This window comes from Octodon degus, unplaced genomic scaffold (assembly GCF_000260255.1).
Source record: "Octodon degus isolate 3935 unplaced genomic scaffold, OctDeg1.0 scaffold00360, whole genome shotgun sequence".
NCBI classification, from domain to species: Eukaryota; Metazoa; Chordata; class Mammalia; order Rodentia; family Octodontidae; genus Octodon; species Octodon degus.
Window position 1 is genome coordinate 422354 of NW_004524936.1, and position 8482 is coordinate 430835.

The 8482-nt window shown below is 34.3% G+C and overlaps 1 protein-coding gene across 2 annotated transcripts in view; it reads right to left on the reverse strand.

Annotated features, from left to right (window-relative positions):
- Klf8 (Kruppel like factor 8) overlaps positions 1–8482 on the reverse strand; it is a 284345-nt gene that overhangs the window by 262946 nt on the left and 12917 nt on the right. The window lies entirely within an intron of this gene.

Here is an 8482-nt window from a genome sequence, read left to right on the forward strand (position 1 = left end):
CCTATGTTGTTTATTTATTATTTCTTGCTTATATCTTATAATATGAGAAACTACTTTGGCAGTAACAATACACAATGTACTAACCATTGTTACTCTCCTAAAATCTTGTTTTGAGATTTTGTACCATTGTTTTTATTTTTTTTCTTTAAAATAAAATAACTGATGTCAAAAAATAATGAAAATGTTAATTTACAATCAATATAAATCATTTTTTAAAAGCCAGAAATGCTGACTGTAATCTGATGTTAGAACTTTTATCAAAACCAGTTAAGACTTTAACACAGATGTGAGGCACACAGAGATATAATTCTATTCTTTCATAACTAGAATTTTGTTATTAAAATAAAGCTAACACTTTATTGTAAAAAAAAAAAATTCCTCTGCGAGATAAATTAGTCCACCACTCATAATCTCAGATTCTTGCAAAATCTCAGGACACTATCAAAATGTGGACAATTTTTTTCTGTCATGGTATAACATACATGATCCTTAGTCCAACTGCTAATGGAATTTTTGTTCCCAACTGAAACTTCTTGAATCTTGGCTTTATTTTTGCATTCCTAATAGCATTCTTGTCTTATGAATTTTAAGCAAAAATCACCTGTCACACTGTTTACAATATTCTAGAACTTCTTCAGACAACATCTCTAAATGTTTCCAAATTCCTTCCACAAACCAATTCCAAATGCTTCTAAACCACTTCGTCATTTATAGTCACATCAATGATGCCACTTTTGTGGTTCCAATTTTATGTATCAGTCAATTTTCTCATTACTGACACAATATCAGACACTCACAACTTAAGGGGGAGGGACTTAACCCAGTTTACAGTTTTGGGTGATTTAGTCCATTGTTACTTGGTTCCATGGCAGAAACATCATGACATAAGGGCACAAAGGAGCACAGCTGCTTAGCTCTCAGCAGCCAGGAAGCAGAGCAAGGGAATTAGTGCCAGAGAACAAGCATCAAGTGACCAGAAAAAGACCTCAAGCCCAGGCCTTCATAACCCACCCAGACACATCTAAAAATCTACTCCATTGGTCTTTAGGCAAATCACAAAAAAAATCACAAAACCAATCAAATTGACACACAACCCTGTAATGAAGTTAGATACTCAGGAATCACATTTTATTTTTGTCAGGGTCTTTTTATTGGCAAGATTCAATTTGTCTATTTAGAAATAAAGAAGTTTAGTTTATCCTCTGCATAGTACTAAGGGTTCTATGGAGCCTCTCAGGAGTGTGGTAATGGAGGAAAAAGTATAGCAATGAATTCAAATGGTAGAAGCAGGATCTCATAAAACTAATTTTCTAGAATTTAAGCTCCTTGTGATAAAAGTTCCTGCTAACAGAAAAAGAACAAGAAAATATATTTTCTCATGTACAAGAAATGGTAAATAGTGGGAAATAATGAAAGAAAATTCAAGATGCTAGATATATGAATTAGGCCTGAGATGTAATTAAATATGAAGTGAGAGGTTCCAGAGACGATATATGTTTTCTAATTTCTCAGACACAAAATGAAATGTGATGGTAGAAAAGCAATGTTGGATCATTCACCTCTCATGTAGTCCACAAGGGGGCACCAAAAAGTACAATTTGCTTGCTTACTGCCACAAAAATCTATAAATGAGTGTGGAAACTCTTTTTTCCTTCAAAGCATCTTCAAGTAGGTATCATTATATCTAGCCAGGATATTTTACAAAAGCCATTTTCAGTGTGTTCTTCTTTAAAGCCTATAAATTAAGAGAAGGCATGATTGAGGAAGCACAATAAATGTTGAACAACCATTTAGCCTTCATGAATCTTTTTCTTTACCTGTCAAGCAGAAAGTCTATTATCTTAAAAAAAAGGTCAGTGCATATTCCATGTACACACGTGTAAATGCAGTCAAAGAAATTCTCAGCACATGCAAAGTTGTCAATTAAAGCTTTTAGCACAATTACCAAGATTATTATTGCAGTGCTGGGAATTGAACCCAGGACCTCACGCACACTGTGAAAACTCTATCTTGACTGCATTCACAGGCCTCATTATCTTTGATGGTCAGAATCTTGCACTCTGACTCAGGAAAATATTTCCCGACTACAAAAACAGGTCTTTTATACTCAGTAAATTCCTAAATTTGCTCCAAAATTAATTTCTATTATCTTGTATTTCCAATCTTAATGTCTAGTATCACCATCAACTAACTCTATCGAACAAACTTAAAACCTATGACTCTTCTCCATCTTTGGCTAATTGGTTATCAGTTATCAAATGTAACAAATTATGCCCCCAAAATACCTTTTAAACCTATTCATTTGTGATTTTCCATTCACTTTTTTTTTTTGCGGAACCGGGGATTGAACTCAGACCCTTGCGCTTGCCAGGGAACACTTATTCTACTAAGCCATCTCCCCAACCCCTCACTTTTCCTTTAAGTATACTACATATTGATACCAAGTGTAGTAAAATGCATGGGTTCTTGATATGTGGCAAAGGTCACAGCTTGGCTCTACAACTTCTTTATAGTAAAATACTTTTCTTAGCTGCCTGTGTCTGTTTTCTCATTTGTAGAAATACAAATAATATTAGCACACACAGTTACTGTGAGGATTTGCTAAGTTAAAATGTGTTCAAGTTTTTAAAACTGTGTGGCACAAAGAGAAATCATCTCCCTCACAATCAATTAGATTGCTCAATATTAGCCTAGTCTTGTTCCCTTCTGAATCCCTAAGTTTTAAGAATTTCACCTATATGCTAAGGCCTAATTTTCAATCAATAAATGAATGTATTATTCCATTATTATACCATGAGGATGGTTAGAGCCATATTCAGAACCAGATATGACCCATACCAAAAGCTTTAATAGCAATAATAAAGGAGCTAGAAAAAAATATTTTTGCTCTACTGATATCACAAATATTTAAGCCTACTGATATAAGTGGATAGTTGAGAATTAAAATTTTGTAGCATTAATAGTTAAGCAAAATTGGAAACTGAAGAGAATTAGGGTGCATGTAAAGTTCAGCTTTTTAATAAAGAAAGGTTCCTGTTTCAAGAGTTAGAATTGTTGCTGTAAGTTCTGAGACAGAAAAAATGCAGAGCAGCTATCAATGAGGTAAGAAAAGAACTATACAAAAATGGATCATCAAGAAGTCAACGAATAACAAATGTTGGAGGGACTGTGGGGAAATAAGAATCCTTCTCCACTGTCAGTGGGAGTGCAGATTGGCAAAACCACTATGAAAATCAATGTGGAGATTTCTTAAAAAGCTATGATTGGAGTCGCATTCAACCCAGCTTTTCCTCTCCTGAGTATTTTTTCACAAGAAAGGAAAACATACCACAGTAATTTTTGTGCATCCATGTTTATAGCAGCACAATTTGTCATAGCTGAATCTTGCAAGCAACTCAAATGCTCATCATCTGGGGAATGGATAATGAAGATGTGGTCCTTTTACATAATGGACTATTATTCAGCTATAATAGAGAATAGATATGAGGCTTTTATTGGTAAATAGATGCAACTACAGACCATACTTTTAAGTGAAATATCAGACCTTCAAGTGCAAATATCATTTTGTTTCCTCAATGTAAGAACCTGAAAGAGTGAAGAAAACCTGAAAGGTACAATAAATACTGTGAAAAGAGAATGAGCCTGTTGCAAAGGAAGGAATTACTGAGATGAGAAGGCCAGGACAGGGAGTGGGAGAAAGAGATAAATCCATATAAATAGGATGGTTTGGATAATGGTACTGTAGTTTTCTGCTGGTCTATGGAAAGGAGCAGTTAATGCTTAATTTTTTTTCATTTGTTTCTTTGTCTTCTTTTTTTTTTCCTATTTCTCTTTTCTTAATGTCTTATAAAGTTTTCTTAATGTCTTATAAAGGGCATTGGAAATGGTAATACAGACTTAATAAAGGATCTAGTGGCTAAAAAAGATGGAGCTTTTGGGCAACACAAATAATGATCATTCATATGCATCTACATACATAATGTTACAATAAAGAAGGAGACAGCTTTCATATAATTCCCATTCCAGACAATACTCATTATGAGCCTCAAGATCACATAATATAGAAATGCTAAAATCAGAACTGAAGTTTTTGTCCTCTGATTCAAACTATAGTGACTTCTTAGTCCATTTTAATAACCCAAATATGGAAAACATCTTTCTGAAAAAAACAGTTTAAAGATGGCAAAATAATCACTTAAGATGCTGAACATTTAGTTCAATTGCACTGGGCACTGAACCCAAAGGACCTCATACATTTAAGGCCCACGTTATATCAGTAACAACACCCCCAGTTTTCTCCATTTTAAATATGAAGAAACAAGCCTAAGATAGAGTAGCTTATACTCAAATCATGCAACTAGTAAATAACAAAGAAGGGACTTGACCCTCAGAAGTTTGGAACTATAATATTCTTAAAATGAAGTTATGGTGCTCCTTAACCTGGATGCTAGGGGAATCTCCAAATATTACTTGAAGCTAATGCCACAGAACAGAATAAAATGCTTCTAGACACAAACTAATAAAGGAATATTGATCAGATCTTCCAATTTTTCTCACTTCTACCAAACAGACTCATACTATCACAACACACATTATTTAAAGGTCCAATCTCAAATATCAGTTATGGTATATTAGCAGGAGCTACTTATGACTTTCCTATTCAAGGGTTTCTATATACACAAAAACCTATAGGAGAGTGAGGCACCTAGTTCAACACCCATAACAAGTACTCAGAATTTGCCCAAGACAGAAAACTGCTGAAGCTTGCCTTTTTGGCTTACCTGTAATGAAAAGAATATAAAATTTAAGAAGGGGGGAGCTATTACCACAAAAATAAATGAAGGCCGCCAGCACACACTATGCACGAATGTCAATGAAAGAATTAAGTATATTATACCATAAATACAACAGGTAGCTAAACTATAGCTAATGAAGGTGTGTGTGTGTGTGTGTGTGTGTGTGTGTGTGTGTGTGTGATGAAAAGATAAGGTGATAAGATACACTACAAAAAGAGCTAAATGTCTTTGGAAAAGTTCTTCAATATTTTTATGCCTTAGCTTCCTCATCTCCAAAATGGATATATACCAGTTTGTCTCTGCATCTTTAAATGATTGCCAAGGTCAATCATGAAACACATGTAAAAATTAGTTCTAAGATGTAATTATAAAATTGTTCTGTCAGTATTTAGGATTATTGTCAGAAAAATCATAAAATAAAGCACAAATATTAACACAGGTCATATCTTTAAGATCCTCAACGATTTGAAGCTATGTTAATTTTCATTTGCCTAGCCCATAATGAGTGAAGAGGAATTGTGTTGAGCCATATATTAAAAATATAATACAGTTAATGCATTTAAATTACAAGATTTTCTATTTATATATTTTTATTAAACATTACAATTAAAAGGGGAAAGAAAAATGTAGGCTTCAGATTAAACATACTGGATAGAATAACAGTATCTATTTTATTAGTTTTTATACATTTATCACTATTGTCCTATAAATTAATATTCTACAACATCATCTGTATAGCCTCTGGTGCTTGTCCTCTCTTCAGATGCTAACATTGAGCCTTAATTTTTTTTTTAGCTGAACTAGGGATTGAACTCAGGCCCGTGAGCTTGCCAGGGAAGCGCTTATTCTACTGAGCCATCTCCCCTACCCCGAGGCTTATTTCTTTCCCACAAAAAATAGGTATAAATGAAAAATCACCTTGGAGGATATCAAATATTAACATGTCTCATTCTGGAAAATATGAAAGCTAAGGCCAATTATGATAAAAATTTTAGAACTAGTAATACAAGTGAATTCAGGCTTGTAAAACTCCTAGGCCTGAGTTTTAGTTCTAGTTTAATCATCAAATTATTGGTTGACCTTGGACAAGTTCCATTACTTGGGTAAAAATGCTATAATTCCTCATTTATTTCACAGAATTCTTGTAAGGATCAACTGAAAGAACAAACTTCAAAGTATTGGACAAATACAACTTCATCTTTCTAGAACTAGCCTTTTTTTATAGATCATATCAAAGAGATAGATTTATTTTAAGCAATAATTAACCGTATATGCAATAAGCTAGGATAAAGACATTGTACTAAAAGTCTTAGGTTTAAACAAGGCAGTGCCAGGGAGATGGCTCAGGGGAATAAGTGTTTCCCTGGCAAGTGAAAGGGCCTGAGCTCAATCTTCAGTTCCAAAAATAAATAAATAAATAAGGTGGTATGAAATAATCTGAAAATCATTTAACTAGGCACAGAGACCTGGACCAGGCCCCACTGTTATCTGTTCAAAAATGTTACTAAAACTACTTAGCTCTTCTAAATTCCCTTCTAGATTAATATTTTATGGTTCAACAATAAGAACATAGATGGAATATCCATAAAAATCATTCCAAGTACATGGCCAACATGTGAAGTTTATGGCAAGAGGAACAATTAAGTTCACAAACAATAGCTAAACATGAGTCTCACTCCAATGGCCTTTAAAAATTATTATTTATAATTTAAAATCCATGCAAAAGGCCCGCCAAATAGCTCAGCAGATTGAAGCACCTACAAGCAGTCGCAGGGGCCAGAGGTTCTATCCCCGAGGCGTGCACTGAGACCGCAATTGAAGCTGGGCACTGTGGCGTGTACCTGTAATCCCAGCTCTTGGGAGGCTATAAAGAGGTGGATAACTATGAGTCTGATCTAGTAGTGAGACCCTGAACACCCTGTAGAACCTTTCCTTAAAAAAATACAAAAAAACAAATCCATACAAAAGTAGAGACTAGATTAATGTGCCTATTCCTAGCTTTAGTGATTTACAGTTAATGGAAAATCGTATTTTATTTGTACCCCAACTCCTTCACTTCAATCTAATGAATTAATTTTATGTAAATCTCAGAAACTATATAGCTCCATTACTCTGTATTTATAATGGGACATAATTATCTTGGAAGCAACCAAAATGCCCATTATCTGAGGAATGGATGAAAATGATGTGGTATTTTTATACAATGGAGTATTACTCAGCTTTAAGGAATGATAAACTCGAATACTTTAAGTGGATACCACTTGAAGATATGCTCGTAAGTGAAATAAAACAGACCCACATGTGTGTAAATATCTAATAGTCTCCCAAGTGAAAGAACTCAAAAAAAAAGAAATAAAAGTTGAAAGGTATAACACAACTAAAGGGAAAACAGAACTTAAGGATTAAACAACAAGAAGAGAGGGCAAGAACAAAAGCTAGGAAACATGGCAGGGGCAAAACCATACATTTATATACACAAGATGGCTAAAGCAATGGTCCTGAGAATCTCCATCAGATTTTTAAAACTAGCAGTTAATTGGTAGGATTCTCACCCTGACTATTTATGCTGATACCTGTGATCTAAGCAACTGTACTGAGGATAGCAATGTGTAATAGTAGGGCCATGCTTGGAATGCCTGTCATCTGGTCTTCTAAATGTATACTGCTTCAATGTCATATCAATTACTTCTATGCTCTCTCCCAAGTAAATATTTGTTTTTTAAAAAGGTAATAAAAGAAAACAAAAGAAAAAATGTCATAGCACTGTCCTGCTACAAAGTTGTATATGCTTAGATTTCTAAATTTCTGTGTAAAAACATGTAATTATTTATTTTTACTTTTTATTTTATGATTTTTCACATTCTATAGGGATTTAAAGTTTAGCATATCAATGGTTGTTGGAAAATTCCTGATACATATTATGTCTAAGATGTCTGATACTCAGACAGATAGCGATGTTAAGCTCAACTGCCTATATTATAGAGTAATAATATCATTAAGGTTCTCTTCTGGAGGGTTAACAACTTAAGTTTGCAGACCAAAAATTAGAGAAAAAGAAGGGCTGCAAGGATAGCCAATATTTTGGCCCTAGCCCTTCAAGGTCAATGAGGACTCAGCACATAAAAGAAACTGCACTGTAACATCCTGTAACTCAGTGGTGTCCTAAATTTTCTGTTCAAGAATATTATGGGGCCACAGAGGAAAGTAATCGACAATGTACAGTGGGCCTAAGCAGAGTCACCAAGAGAGAAAACATTTTCTCAGGCTTTTACAGAGAACAAACTGGTCAAGCAATGGCCGTAACTCATCCAGGCGGCTGACAATGACAAAAGATCTACAAACTGCTGCACATGGTTTCAGGGTAAATCCTGAGGGGTCTGACTGACCTTGTCAGATACAAAAATTACATTTTTTGTTATACAAGTTTGCTTCATCTTGGTTTTAACCATCCAGCAGAAAAGTCTAACCACAAGATACAAAAAGTAAAGCCATATTAATTTGCTGACCTGTGAAAGGCTCAAGTCAACATCTTCTGACATTGCCATTCTGCAGATAACCCACTACTATTATGGACTATTGGACTATAGTGGATTATTTTGCTGAATTCATGCACCTAAAATATTTGAATGGCAATGGAATACCCATCTCTGACAAAACTAAACAAAAAAGAGGGATATAAATGAAGG